Here is a 15,714-nt window from a genome sequence, read left to right as displayed (position 1 = left end):
TGTGTTCTGAACAAGTCAGACTGCAAGTACTTGCTAAGTTCTCGCTCCAGTTTCAACTGCATGGAATAGCCTTCAGTTCCTTGCTAGATAGTTCGTAAAAAATTATTGTGTTAACTTCTAGCGCTGCTTTTCGTCTCTCCTGTTGGTGAAGTGACCTGCCCCTTGTACAATTCCTGCACTATTGTCCTCTGCAGTAGGAGCCCCTTTAGCTGTAAGATGTTGCTCTGTAGCTAGCTCATTCTCTCTGATGGGCATTTTGTATGCAACCATTTCAAAAGTGAAATAATGGAAGGGGTCAGCCCAAGAGGGCAAGAGGAGTTTTAAAGAGTAGAAGAAAGCACCTCGTCCATCTCCTATTCTCCAGTCTAGAAGTGGTCTCTGGTTAATTTAGCAGTCTGTGCTCCTTAAAGGTTTAACTTAAGCAGGACTTTGGCTGCTCAAGCTAGAGAGGATGCGATGTGCTGGTGCCTAGCAGTGATAACACAGGGTCACAGAGGTGTTGAAATGCCAGTAAGAGCATGGAGGTTAGTACCTTTCCTGAGCAGCTGCAGTGAAGAGGAACAGATCTGGCAGAAGTTCTGTACTAGATGGTGGCTTTATTAGTCACTGAACAAGCTGACCATCTAGGTAAGTTGTCCTGGCAGCCCTTTGATACTCTTGGTCATAAATGGTTATACTGCCAGTTAGTTCCTCCAGTGCCATCACCGTTGCTGAACCTACAGTTTAGGAAATTACTTTACTCCTCTGATAAAGTTATTACAATGTGTTTGGAGACCGAAAAGGTCTACATCACAAGACTTATTATCAGTGGGGATGTGAGGCTGTGCAGCAGGTGTGAAAAGTTATGTTGTAGGCACATTTCTGCATATAATTGATTTTCTAAGAATCTCCTGTGCAAATATGAAAGGCTGAGTATCCAAGTACACCAGGAGCTATCTTTGCGCACTGTCTCATGAACTTTTGAAAGGACATAACAGATTCTAAAGAATAGACACTTAAGGGACATAATGGAAATATTTAAAACTGGATTGAGACTGCTACATAGATTAGTCCTGTTGCAGAGAGGTTAATGGACCTGGTTTATGCCTTTGACTAGCTCACACTCTTTTGGAAAGAGGTGCTGGCATAAGGTACTGGAAATAAACTGACATTGGTAGAATTGTGCCAACATGTGACATAAGTGAATTGAGCTCATAGGATAGCTAAGCATAAATCTGAAGACTACAGACATACTCAGCAGCTATGAACTTCAGCACACTGCCTCCATCCTGCAGGGTGCTAAGCAATTGCAAGTCCTATTAGATATGATGTAAGCCAACACCTATGGTTTATAATGCAAGATTATGCAAAACCTTTAAAGCAAATCATGTGTTTCTGCGAGTGGGTGAGGTAGAAGGTAGATTTTTTTTTTTCTTGTGCTGAAATCCCATCAGGGCCAAATACTTGGTTTCTTTTTGTTTGTTTTCCCAAAAATAAGCTCTATGAAGAGCAGAACTGCTGCTGTTTAAAGCCAACAAACTGAATGAGTCCAAGACAGGAACCCAAGGCAGGTGACAGAGTTAACTTGGTCTTGGGTCTTTGTGTTTTCCTTTTCTGAGTATTTTGCTGTTTCAGGAGGGAGGGAGAGTATTGAGTTCTTTGTTGTGCCTTATGTAAAGGAAGCAGTGATATACTAAGGAACACAGAGTCCTGACTGAGCAGTGATCTTGAACAAGTACCTAACTTTACTAATATGAGCAATATTGATGCTTTCATGGAAATACTGTCATTAAAGTTAAACCTCGTGTATCCAAGAATTGGAAGCGTAAATAATTCTATTTTAACATTTATAATATACACAAAAAGCCATCAAACTTTTTTTGTCTGGTTAGGATATCTTTTGTAGCTTGGGATGTTTCATTTGGTGCGATTTCTTTTGCTTCAGGAAAGTAGTATGAATTAAACTATAACTGCCCCAATGGAACAAAGTTAATAGCTATTTAAATTAAACTACAGCCTCCAGTGGATTACCACCTCACTCTCTTTGCTCTAAAATAGAGCCATTTTATCCCCTAGGTTACATAGTCTTTCCTTGTCGGTCATGGGAATTTAAATGTGATGCATTATCCACAGGAGGGCTCCCTTATTGTTCCCTGAAGGTAACAGAAACATATTGGGAGTTTCAAGGGGAAATTTCAGTTTCAAAATGCAAATGCAAGCAATACAGAGTTCAAAGAAAGTCTTTTTTTCTAGTTCACACCAAAATCTGGCTTCATAAGAAATCTTATGCAGACCAGCCTTAATGTACTTTCTGTTTTGCCTCTGAAACTAAAATCAAGGTTGAGAAAAACGTTCCCGCATTATATTTGTACGTTTCCGAGTAACTTCTGAAGTGGTTTTGTTTTCTCTGAGATGTTAGCATTAAGTCTGTGGAGAACTACAAAAGCGGCTCACATCAGGGTGGATGAAAAGAAGATAAATACAAACACCATGTTGCAAATGAGGTGTTTACAGAATATGATGAATCTTCAGATGCTTCTCCAATTGTTTTATATTTATTGTATCTTTTTTGATAGTGGGTGTTGGGAAAGGAATTGGACTGAGACACTTGGTAACAAACATCCTATAATAATCCCTGAAACAAAGCCTTTGTGAATCAATGATAATGTCAATTCTCTCCTTTTTCCTGCTCTGGTGTGGCACCCCTAGAATGGAAGAGGGGTCATTTCTTTCAATCTTTACAGACCGTGGACAGTCTGCTAATGTTCCTGCGATGGGGAGATCTTTATGACGCGTTTGGGGAGAGAGATGTGAATGTTCTATGAGAAGCTGCAGCTTGCCAGCTTGTTTTAGTTGTTGAGCACTATCTGGTGACAGAATAGTGGAAGGACTTAAGTCGATGTCTCCTGAATCTTGTTTTGTTTTCCCATGTGTATATTTGGGAGCTGAAGTATTAATATTGATGATCATGGCAATTTCTTCCCTTGATGATGTGCAGCGTGGGTTGATGTCCATCCGTTGTTCTGTCTTACTGTGTTTCTAGCTAGTTCCAGATTGCCCATTCCAAGGAAACGTGCCCCTTTATGGGGCACAGCATAAGTAATTATTTTGCGTAACATCCCACTTAATTCTGCACAAGAACATTATATGAAGAAAATGTCAAGTGCCCCGGTGAACTCTGAGCTTATCTGGTATTTTTTAGGTGGTTCCATTGGACAAGAAAATCTCAAGAGAGAATTCTCAGAAGATAACTCAGGAGGAAAGTCTTGCAAACTCAGTTAGGAGAACAGGATTAGATTCCAGCTGTTTGTTTGAGAAATAACTAGCTATTGTCTGATAACATTAGATGACACTAGAAAGACATGCCAAGCTACCTGGGAATAACTGGAAAATGCCAGGGGCTCTCTCCAGCATAAATGGTTTTGTTATACTTCCCTCAGCGTTAGATTGACTTTACTTGTGCTGCTATGTGGAGAAGAATTTGGGAGAATCTTTAAGAGTGGGAACTACGGAGTTGGGTGTGTGGCTACTGTGATGAGGGCTGAGTACGAGGGGTTAGGTGTCAGAATTCCTGGACTGAATTCCTAGTTCAGATCTCCTATTCCTCTGGGAAGGTCAGCCTGCTGCATGTGTGAAAGAAAAGGGCAATGCCTGTATACTTCATAGGGTGTTTACAAGGTTTATTTAGCATCGTCAAAATTTTTGAGATCTGTGGGTTGTAAGTGGCATGTGAATAGGCAGTATTATGGTTTAGCATCAAAGTCTGTGCTTGAGGATTGTGCTTCAGGTACATTGTAGACCTTAAAATAAGTTGTGGCTCTCTGAAGAGCAGTCTTCCACATAATGATCCTTTCCTACTGCTTCTCAGCTGTTTGGCTGGCTTATGAGGGCAGGGTTCCTTTTTCTTTGGGTTGTAGACATTTTAGGGTCATCTAAGCAGGTTCTGACCGTATTTAACAAGATGACAAAAAATTATAGACAGGAGAGCACTGTATACAGATATTCTAGATGGATAGTTTCAAGCTAGATTTCAAGGTCTTAAAACCAATATTGAAGTTTAAAGTGGTTCAGAATAAACAATACCTTTGCCTAACTCCTCTTCTTTCTTGTCCTACAAAAATTGAGGAATTTTTGTTATACCATGCTTTTTAGGAACTTCTTCACCAAATGTTTCTTAGTGAATCTGTTCTTGTCTTTAATCCATTCCATTGAGCCCATCCAAATGTGCATTATCTATGCAATATACCATTTGAAATGTGCATCTTTTCAACACTGGAATATTCCTCTAATAAATACCATTTGCTAGAACATCTGCAAATGCAAAAAAGCTGCAAAAATAACCAAATCACTTGGGATACCTATGAAAACTACAGGAATAAAATGGTTTAGTGGTAAAAAATTATTTCTTATCTACAGCTCTTACTAGTACTGTGTTTGTGCAGCTATACTGTGGTGTGATGATGATGATTAGTGACCTTGAAATTTCTTTTCATCCCATTGGTAGAGAAGAGGTAAGGCACAATTAAAATTCCTCTCTGTAGTATTACAATTTAACATGAATTAAGCACTTTTTCTTATGCCTGTGTTAGATTTTCTTCTGGAAAATCTTCTGTGCAAACACCCACGTAGTTCCTGCTGACAGGTGTAGTAAGAGCTTGAACACAAGCTGAAGTATTAGTTCAGCCTTCCAGAGATGTATTCATACACGATTGCCACGTGATTGTTGTTTCTGTTACACCAGTGGAAGCTGGTATGTTGGGTATATTGGTGATAGATTTCTACATGAAGCCTCCTGCGTAGGTGGGGACCTGGCATATCCCACGCACTGTGGCTTCTTTGAAGTGATGCAAGTTTGAGAATTTGAGAAAATAGGGCACTGCATCGTGTTCTGCTGTATTTCTGTTTCTCTTCAGGCTTAGGCCTCTGCACACCATTCATTCTTTCAAGCATTTCGGTGGATCAACGAGCCGTATTTCTTTGTTCGTGAGTATACACAGAGATCTCCCAAAGTGACTTTAAGGGCTGAGTTTTGTTGGAGATGTGGAATAGTGTCTGTGCTCTGGCTGTGAAACTGGGAGGAACAGTAGTAAGTTATTCCCATTGAAGAAATGGTTTCTACAGTTCCTCCTGGTGTTGTTTTCAAGGTCATTTGGAGATGTGCATTGCAGTTCAGGTCAAAGCAGTACAGACCACCCTCTGTTCTCTGCTGTAGTTATTCTAAACAGAAAAAAACCTAGTCTTGTCTTAAGGGCACATCTTTAGCTTGTCCCAGTATTTTTTATCCATGTCCACTTCACAGATTTTAGGAGGAATTAAGAAAAGTGCTTTACCAGAGGCAGATCGTAGTTTGTCATGTCACTATATCCCTAGAGGACCACTTACACTCCTGTGTGCCCGGTTGTCAATTATTTATGTGCAGTGGCCTCTTGCAGATGGGTGACACTTGCACGCATCTCAACTACCTTATTTATTGCATTGCTGTTTGCATTGTGTGAATCTTCTTCTCTTCCCAGTCGCTCTCATATGTGTTGGTTACATTATTTATCCCTGTACCTGTTGCTCTGGTGAGCCTGCTGCTTGCTGATGTGCAGATTGCATGGGCTTTTGCTTCAGCTGAAGCGCACTGGCATGTGAAAGAGGCCACAGGAGGGCAATTCAGGCTTCCTGGGGGCCCACTGGAGACTGGCTGCTGGTGTTTCCAGAGGACTTGTTAGTACGTGTGTGTCAGCACAGCAGCCACCTACCCTTTTCAGTGGGGTTCTCGAGAGGAAAGGCTGCTCAATGCCGAAGGGTGGTACTCCTTACTGTCTTAGTGCTCCTGCAACAGGGTGATGCCCAGCTGTATTTTCTCCTCGTCTGAGAGACCTAGGAGTGCTTATAAAACTGGAGGTATCTTTTCAGTCCAGTTTGATGCGATAGTGTTTTGGTTTTGTATTAACATACTACTTCAAGAACTTTTCTATCACAATCCTAATGTACTTTCACCTTATTGCAGTAAGAATTGTCAAAGGTGACCAAATTGCCTTAAATGTAAGAGATCTGGGGAGGGGGTTAAATGACAAGTCCTTAGATTACTGAATGTCTGTTGATATTTAAAAAAAGAATTAAGCTTGAGTACCTACTTTTACAGCATCTAAAGGGTTTAGCTGTACTGTTTAATGCTGTGACCACCTTATGAATGACAGCAGATTCAGTAGAATGTCTTCTTGGCTGGAAACATAACAGTGAACACCTTAAGGTGAACGAGATGTTTGTACTGGGTGTCATTGATTAGAAAGATCCTCTTTCTGCAGGCTCTGCCCCGAGCTGTATATCCTATACAGCTTGCATTGCTGCTGCTTGGCTGCTGCTGGTGTGGGGAAGTTTGATTTCCCTGCAGTGCAGCTGTAGCAAATAGTGTCTCAGTACTTTTCTGTTGTGCAGACACCCACTTCTTTCCTCTGCTTTTATAGTTGGCTTTGCAGTATTCCCTCCTCCTATGCATGCAGAGGGCTGACAATCCCAAAAGGCCAAAGGGATGTATAGGGACTGAAGACAAGTGACAAGCCTTTTGCTGAAAAGCCAGGCATTGGTGGAGCCCCAGAAGCCACTTCAGTGGTTTTCACTGTGTTCGCTTTCCATGGTTGTCTGATGGCCACTTAGAGGATGCAGATTTACACTGCTTGGATCTGAGACACCTTAGTGGGATTTCCTGTAACTTCTGTCCTATAAGTAGATGTTTAAGGCATTGAAGAATTCTTTTCAAAAAAGTCATAAATATAAATATGTATGAATAAACAGGTATCTTAGTGCTGGACAGCATTCATTCCAGCCATAAAGTTTGTAGGCATGTCCTATAAACACAGACTTTGACATTTTTTACAGTCTCAGTCTACGCAGCCAGGGATTTCATGCATTGAAACAGGCAGAAAAAAAGTGAGCAGGGTGTGGTGTGAGAAATAGACAGAGGAGATTATGAAATGTTGATGTAATTGGGTGACATCTGATGGAAAACAATGACTGGTTGTATTTGAGTAGCTGGAATTTTTTGCTATCAACTGACTACACTGTCAGAAATCTTATAAGCATCATAGAAAATTCCCCATTCTTTTAAGGATTTAGTAAGCTTATTGCAGAGAATTGATTACCAGTCCCCAAGCAGGGATTTGGCTCCAGTAGGTTCAGGGATGAGGAGGTACTTGCATCTCAGGCAGCATGTGCATACCAGAGCTTTCAAATTTATTAGCCAGTTGGATTTCTGAGGGCTCTGTCTCATGTCCATGTCTTACGGAATAAAGGCTGCCCAGGCTTGCATTGTTAGGGAGGTGAGCTATTTCATATATTCAGAGAAACACCTGAGGTGGGAATTTAATATCTAAGATTTGCCTGTTGGTTGGAGTGTAGATATGTGCACTAGCAATGTCTTTGAACGGAGGCTTTATTCTGGCTGTTTAGAGAGGACCAAGATCCTATGTGTGCACTGAACTTTCCAAACACTCTAAAAAAGTAGTTGTCCATGGAGATATAGTTTGGGCCTGTTTATGTGAGATGATTTTGATGCTGTACATTGATGCTACGATAGACTTACCTTACCCAGGCTTGCCATGGAGCTGTTATGCCTTGACAGGACGGGGGAGTGACCCTCTCCCACACTTGGCACGATGACTCTTCCAGGAGCCTTGTGGGTGGGATATGACAGTGAAGGGCAGTCTCCCAGGTTAGATCTCCTTGCTGTTGTGCATGCTTTTAGCTCCTTCCTTCTGAAGTACTAAAGTCTGATGAGAGCTAAATGATTGGAGTGGATAAATAATAGGTCTATAAGGAAGTTAGTATGCAGATATATCCTGCATCAGAACCCCAAATCTCTTGGGTTTGTGTTAGACATTGGGGTGTGTGGTGTGGGAGGTGTATTTATTTTTCTTTTTTTTATTTTTTTTCCCCACTAAGATAATTGTGCCTGATGATGGAGTTTGCTCGCTCTGTTTTTTGATTCTGTAGTGCAGCTGCTGCTCTATTTTCTACATGGCTGGGCTTTACTGCAGACCTGTCGAGCCATAGCTCACATTGATTGATTTTTCTTTTCTTTTTTATGAAAAAAGATTGCCATAAGCCAGCATTATGGCAATGCATCCCAAATATATAATTATTAGGGCAGGGAGACCCCTTGGGCAGCCCAGGCTGCCTGCATTTGGCACAGCTGGGTTGGCTTAGCTTTGCTTCTTGAATATTTCTCACGAGACCCAAGTATTTCTCTTTTGTGATGAGTTTGTATGATCTCTGTTATTTGTTTACCCGTTGGGGCTTTTGGTTGTTGTTTTTTTGTTGGTTTTTTTTTTTTTTTTAATTTTTTGGGGGGTTTTCTTTAAGTGGAGGGAAATAAGCAAGGCAAAGAACACATTTAAAGAAAATAGTCTTGTTGACTTCAGTGTACTTGTGACAAGATGAGGGCACTTCATCTCCTGAGTTCAGAAAGTGTTACCGGTGAGTACTATCTAGGAGTACTTATGGTTGCCGTGTAAATTTTATGAACCATATCATGATCCTCAGCTCAGCCCTAAGGTCTAATCTCGGGCAAAGTATCCCAAAGCTCAACAGAAATGCTGTATCTCCATTCTTCTTACCCCTCTTTTTGTGGCAGGGCACTGCAGGCCAGTGCACTGTACAGCGTATGTGTGAGGGGTTGGGAGGAAGGGCGAGAGGGATTTGTAAATGTGCTTTTGAAATAGGAAACATGTACTTGAGTAATGGTAATAAAATAGCTGTACCAGGATAACACCCGGAGTTGGATGTTCTTTTACTGTGGAGTGAGTGTGTTGCCTTGAAGTTTAACTGGTGAAGGATTTGGATGCTATAGCACTCTATATTGTGTTAGGTGAGTTGCTTTAATTAACTGTTTGCACACTCCTCATTGCAAAGGCAGGGTAACACTTAGCTTAAATCTCTTTTATGGTATCCTGTTCAACTGCAGTAATGCGATAGTACACCTAAGATTAGTCTGCTGTAACCATGTCACATAGATCGTTGTTGTTGTATACTGTTGTCAAATAAAAACATAAAGCTGGAAAGGCTGAGAGCATTTATTGATTTCTCAGATGAGGCATAAAAGAAGTAGACAACCTTTCTGGGCTCAGTGGCTTAGATCTGGGGAAGAGGAGGGAGGGGAAAAAAGGGATTTCTTTGACATAGATGACACAGGGACAGTGGTTATGTTTCTGACACAACCCGATAGGCCTGAATATTGAGAATGCTGTGTCTGCTGGGATGAAAGGAGAGATGTAAATGCGGGGAGAACTGGGTGGGACTTTAAATATTTGCTGGCTTATTTTAATGGAGTGTGTCTCATAGATATGTATCCTTTTAAATGTTTCCGAAGCAGATGGATGAGGCCGCGGACAACCTGTAAGTAGTGTCTCTGAAGGATGTTAGGACTGTGTGTGTCTGTTTTGAGGGGACACAGATCCAAAGCCTAACAATATTAATTTCAAATATAGGCATAATTCACTCTTTCACAGCTGATTATTTTGGTGGGAACATGTGGTGCGTTTGAAATAGAAGTATGTGAGACTTCTACACATTAGAGTTGAATGTCATCAATTTCCTATGCAGATTTAATCCCCTGTTATTGGTGGCCCTTTAAAAAGACCTTTTAGAGTAGATGCAAAGATTTCTCTGAAGCAAACTTTTGGGGCTTCTGGTTCTGCAGCTTAGGTTACCTGAATCAAACAATCGTTAACACTTACTACTTTTTGCTGTTGCAGCACTTTGCTAATGTCGAGTCCTAAATGAAAGTCCGAAGTGTGATTATTAATGAGGAGTAGCTGCTGCATTCCAGATAGTTTATTTGGTAGATTTGCCATAGCAGTGATCCTTAATGTTAACATTCCTTCTGTGTTTATGTCAGCTGTTCAGTCCTAAAGAGTGAAGGGTAATGAGGAGTCTTTAGGTAACACTGTGGCATCGTGGAGGGTTCTGGTTACTGTAGTCTGTTTTTTAGAACATGATATTTAAATGTGTGGAAAAGGTTGTCTTATGTATAGAGCTAGATCTGATTTAATCTGTCATGTAGGATGATTTCAGAGCAGTAACCATCAGTCATTGTCAGCAGCGTGCTCTTATTGCAGTAATAGATGCTGGATTACTTATTGCTGCTACCCTCCTGTTAAAAACCGTGCTCCTTTGCATTACAGCAGCTAAGCCTAAATTTAGGGGGTAGTAGTTTAATCCAGTTGCGGAGAAGTAATTGATTTCATGAAAACAGATATCTTTAATGGATTTTTGTTATTTAAAAGGAATGTATAAAGCCCCCGATTCTCAAACAAAATAAAATATGAAAATAAAGGTTCTTCTCAGAGCAACAGGTCTCTCCGTATGGCATCCTTCCCCAAATGCTCTGTCCCATGGCCACACCACACGTCAGCTCAGCTTGAGCTGAACTTCTCTTGCTGTCTCCACCTGGAGAGTGTTCTGCTCTTGCGAGTCTTCTGGAGTGGCACAACAATGGTGTGTGCTCTTGTGTTTGTTTTTTTCGTAATGTTTGATCTTTTTTGGTGGTTTGTGGTGTGTTGGGTTTTTTTGTTTGTTTGCTTCGGTTTGGACTATTTTAATTTTAATTATGCAAAATCTGAAAAAAATGTTATATTATCCCTTTGTCTGAAGTGGAAAATTGTTTTCAACTAAGGACTTTACAAGTACCTGGGTGACAATTTAAATCTACTAGTTCCAGCGAGGTTTAACCTCGGCTTATTACTCTTTTAGGCAGACATTTGTCCATCTGCAAGAGTAAACCTTCAGTCTTTGCTCTCCTCTGCCATCAGTTGCACCAGTTTCAGATCCTGTTTCCATTGACCTTCATTAAACCAGTGCACGCACTTTGGTTTAAACCTGATTTTCGTCAATTTAGCTGAAAGCAACTGAAAGCAGTTTAAATACAAACAAGAAGTCAGTTATTAAATTAAAATAAACCAACCTTTAGTCAAAATTAAGAACTTTTACATATTAGTTTCTCCCAGTTTAATTTTAGACAGACTTGTTCATAGATATAGCTGTAATGTTTTTAAGGAGAAGATAAAATAGACAGGAAATGAGATAGAGTGGATGGGTCAGGCAGAGATGGCATAAACTCAAAGGAAAGATGATCAGCAGGATATTTTTTAATGTGACTTCCTGTACTCACATTTACATTTAAACATGAGTTCTTTATAGCTTCTTGTTCAAGCTGTTAACTATTTCACGTCACTTTCATTTTAGTAATATTGAGAGAAAGGAACTTACTGAGTCCTCTGGGGTGTCAATAGCAAGATGCTAATTGAAGCTTTGGGTTGTTCTTTGTTTCTTGATCTCTACCCAAAATGGAAGTCCCACTGTCCTCAAAAGCTAAGAGCTGATCATTTTTTTAGAGAGGAGGAAGAGGACCAGGCAGGGGCAGTTAAAGTATTGCTTTTTTTTTTTTATTATTTCAGGAAGCATAAATCTCTGTACTCCGAAAGGACGGGCTCTGTGTTCGCATGAGAGAGAGTGAGTTACAGTGAGTGCAAACACTAATGCATCATGGAGGACAGGTCATTCCGCTGAACGCAGTTGAGCTCCTGAGTGTTTGGAGATTAGAGGCAGCAATAATTTCTGGCTGCTGTACTTTATGTTAATGTGGCAGCCCATGGTTGTATATTTCTGCTGAGATGGCCATTTTTGTGAGGCTTAATTCTGGCCGCAGTGGAAACCGCAAAGGTTTCAGGTATTGGTGCTTGCCTTTTGCCAATTTAGCCGGGCAGTGAAACAAACAATTTGATTATTATTTAATGTTGGAATTTAACGTCTGTTTCTTTGACTTCTGTGGGCTAAAATGATAAAATGAATGAGAAGGAAGGAGTAAGTTTTGCCTTTCACCTTTGAGTAAATTAGCCCAATGTTAATTGAGGATCTGACATTCCTTTCAGTTCCAGTGGACGGATAGAAGCATTCCTCTAGGAGCTTGCCAGTAATCACTCAGCCCTAGAGGTCTTGCGACACCATTGATTTCCCACTCCAGACTCCAGGTCTCCCATCATCCTGTGTACTGCTGCAGCCTGTCCCATCAGCAGGGAGACAAGTAGTACTGGTCAAGGTCAAAGAAGACATTGTGGAAAGGCTGAAATAAGTGTCTAATATTGAAAAAGTGGAGAAAGTTCAGGGGAACAAATGAAAAACATTTTGGGAGTTTAAAGAATTGTTTTTAGAGGTAGTTAGTTTTATATTGCTTAAGTGATAGCTGGGAGAGAGAAGGGAAAATAGAACTCTGCTAGTGTTTGCGGATCATAAATTCTATGGAGAGACAAGATATTTAGATGACTGCAAGTAGAGAATAGAAAGCTTTAAGGGTAAGCATCATGGAAAGCTTCCTGTCACAGAGATGTGTCCTTGCACTGTCAAGCTTTGGAATCATTTCCCAAGGGAATAGAAGAGAAACTCCATGGCTTGACAGGTTTTGAATTAGACTTGGAAAAATGTTACTCCATGCAGCATGTAGAATAATCTTCCTCTGGCAGCGAGATAGCATATGAAAGGAGGAAATGATGATCTTGCAGAAGAAATTATGGTCTAGTGATTTATGTACAGAAATGTGCATCAGGACACCTGATTCTTTTCTGTATTTTATCACTGATTTGCTTTATAATACCGGGCAAGTCATTTAATCCTCCTGCGCCTCTGTGTTCCCATCTGTAAAAGGAATGTTTCATCATCTCAGGGATTTACTCCCTGAACAATGTTTTCTTAGCTAGATGGTACTCTGGAGTGTTGTGATTATTTTAAAAATTGCCCATCGTCTGGAGGAAACTGGAAACTCCCTGTCCCGTGTGAGTTACTGCCTTATCTCAAGACCCAACCGGCTGGTTAAAGCATCCAGCCTTTCATCTCCTTCACCCTGACAGATGAAAGTCTGTATGGCGTAGCGGATGGAAACCTTCTAGTCTGCCCACAGTTTTGCTGCATTTCTTTTGTCTTTTGTGGTCCCCGTTGTAAATTAATACTAGCTTGGGAGACTAAAACAAGAGGGGAAATCATCAGGCTGTGTTCATCCATGCTCAGCGAGGCCCCAGCCTTTGGGGCACGTGGCTCAAACCCAGAATGGAGCGTGACATTGAGGAACCCTTCGACTGCCCGCTCATTACAGCAGATTGGCGCCATTCCTGTTTTCCTGTAACAAGCTTGTTTTCCCAAATTACTAGCTCGGTCTCCTACAGGAAGCCACTAGCAATCATGCCAATTTCATCACTTTTTCCCCTCGAGGATCTTCCCTCATCCCTTGGAACCACAGTTGTGCAGCACTGTGCACCCGGCCTGAGCTCTCTGCTGTGGAAGGACAGAGGATGCTTCTCTCTACCTTGATTAAAAGCTTCTAATGCACATTACAAATGAGATGTGATCCGTGCTGTCAAAAATCTGGCATCCTTTGCTAGGCACAGTAAATGCATGCCTCACTGGGGTCTCCACAGTGTTTTCCTGACGTACTCGTTGACTTGCCTGTTACCAGACTTGAGCCTCTCAGGAAGGGTTTCTTCAGCAGAAAGCTACAGCAAGACTATAACAGATCCAGTGCCCCCCCAGGCAAAAGCAGTCAGCTAACAAACCTTTAGGGAACTTGCTGGGCTTATTTCAGAACACCTGGGGCTACTGTTTGTTTGTATAAATAATATTCCGAACAGCAGAAAACCCAAAGATCTCATTATTCAGATTTGGGTTTACTGTCTCTTGTTTGCATTATTTATTTATTTAAAATTACTTGCTGAGCCACTGAGGGGGGCTGCATTAATGCAAGGACTGGTCTCCCCACTGTGGACCTGACGTTTCCTTTCACGCTGATGTGACTTTTCTGAGATCAGTAGCATTATTGTTTATTCATGCCAATTTAATTGAGAAGACAAACAGACAGACCCAGGTTATTCTATAATCCTGGAAATGCAATAAATCTGATGGTTAAATCCAGGGACTTTCAACCTTATTAAAAAACTTCCTGATGTATTTGGAGGAATACAGGGCCATGTAAAAACCTTTGTCTAGGCTTTAGATGTCAGTTTACTTGTATCTGCCACAATATAGCAGAAGAGCCAGAATAAAGTCAGTAGTTAGGGACCAAGGAAAATAAACTCTGAGTCTGCTCTGTGTCCAGGGAATAGTGTAAGTATTTTGTTTTTTGGTGTATTTGCTGTTTGCAAAGTATGCCACCTGCTCTCAGAAGTACTTTCCCAACTAGCCTGTGAAATAAGTCTGTGGATTTTGTCCCCATCTTGAAAAAGAAGATGCAGAAGGAGAACATTAACTGGTAAGTGCAGGAAAAGAGCTCAGGAATCCCAGTGTTTTAAGTACAAGTTTAGCAGCAAGATCTCTTTGCAAAAGCAGTTTTGTAGCACTTGTTTCTCCAAGTCTTTCAAGGGAGAACACGCCCGCTGCATATAGCCAAACTGTCTCCACAGCTCCACCTGCTCTACCACAGCCTGCTGGAGTGTGATCTTCCCACTCTGTATTATCTGAGTCATGCCACAGAATGCTTTATTTAAAAAAAAAAAAACAAAACACCCAAAAACCAACCAACCAAAACCAACCCCCCCCCCAAAAAAAAAAAAAAAAAAAAAAGAAAAAAAAGCAGCAGGCTTTGTTCCTTTCACATAAAAAGTTATTTTCTTGGTGACTCAGCAATTCCCATGTAAATTATCATAACAAATGCACTAGATGACAGAAAGGTTCAAGTAGGAAGGAGTTAAAGTTGACTCTTACATGAGGGCATTCTCTGTCCCTGTTTGAAGATATAGAATTGTGAACGGACGTTGATCTTGCGTTTTTCTTTCTGTCTGTTATTAGGGTTTGGGACTTTGTCAAAGATAACCAAGCACATGAATTCTAAACCAGAGCAGTTTGCAATCCTGACTCATCATTTCTTTCCTTCCTTACCTCCAGCCTATGCTCTTCCTACAGATGCTTAAGAGGGCTTCAGTGGACCCTATTAGTGTACAAATAATAGATGTCACACTGACGCCCAATACAAAATTCATGTGGTTTTTGCTACCATTTATAGTACAGATTTTCTAAGGTACAAAAATTACTTAAAGGTTTTGTGGGAAAGTCTGTGTCAGAGCAGCTACAGTAGAGAATAAATCTTCCAATTCTGACCTGGTAAGGGCTTTGAAGAAACAAGGTGAGAAGTAATTAATGGGGAGGGAGGAGTGGGTCTAGAGCATAAGGAAAGGAGCTCGCTGTGTAGGGGCTGTGTACCTGTTATTTCCCTGGCAGACCTTTTTGACAGCTGTGTTGTGGGTTTTGTCCAAGGCAAAGCTCAATGAGCAGTACAGGAATCCTCTGTCATAGTTATGTTCTTATAATGATGGTGCCTTTCTTCTCTTGACAAGTCGGCAGGGTGAAAGATTTGCTGCTATCAATACAAGTGGAGGGACCCTGTAAGCAAGAAAATCATAGTGAACATCATTTCTGAGACAGTCTTGATGTTTTACTTATTTAGAACTCAACCGGACAGAGAACAAGAGAACAGTCTTTAGAAAATATCTCTTTCAAGCAGAAGGAGAGAGCGACTAGCCATTATGTGACAATTTACCTAATTTCATCACTTAGTACATGGTCTCTTACACACCTGCCTACTCATTAATCAAGTAGTAAAGGCTTTTACAGTCTGTAATTTGGAGATGCTGTAAAGATAAGTAAGATATAGCAAGGTGCAGTTATCCCCATTATGAGAACAGAATCCAACAGATTGGTAAGGATGTGTTATGT

The 15,714-nt window shown here is 40.9% G+C and overlaps 1 protein-coding gene and 1 long non-coding RNA gene across 28 annotated transcripts in view; one reads left to right on the top strand and one right to left on the bottom strand.

The window, feature by feature from the left end:
• Positions 1-15,714, top strand: part of NRXN3 (neurexin 3) — a 1,019,675-nt gene that overhangs the window by 529,246 nt on the left and 474,715 nt on the right. The gene's annotated exons all lie outside the window — the stretch shown is intronic.
• LOC308067070 overlaps positions 1-15,714 on the bottom strand; it is a 129,525-nt gene that overhangs the window by 52,871 nt on the left and 60,940 nt on the right. The window contains exon 2 of the long non-coding RNA XR_013929439.1: positions 1-15,714. This exon is cut by the window's left edge and continues 52,871 nt beyond it; it is cut by the window's right edge and continues 51,022 nt beyond it. This is a non-coding gene — a long non-coding RNA (uncharacterized lncRNA).

The sequence above is a fragment of the Falco punctatus genome, assembly GCF_963210335.1.
Source record: "Falco punctatus genome assembly, chromosome: 7".
Classification (NCBI taxonomy): domain Eukaryota; kingdom Metazoa; phylum Chordata; class Aves; order Falconiformes; family Falconidae; genus Falco; species Falco punctatus.
This window is presented reverse-complemented; position numbering and strand designations above follow the sequence as displayed.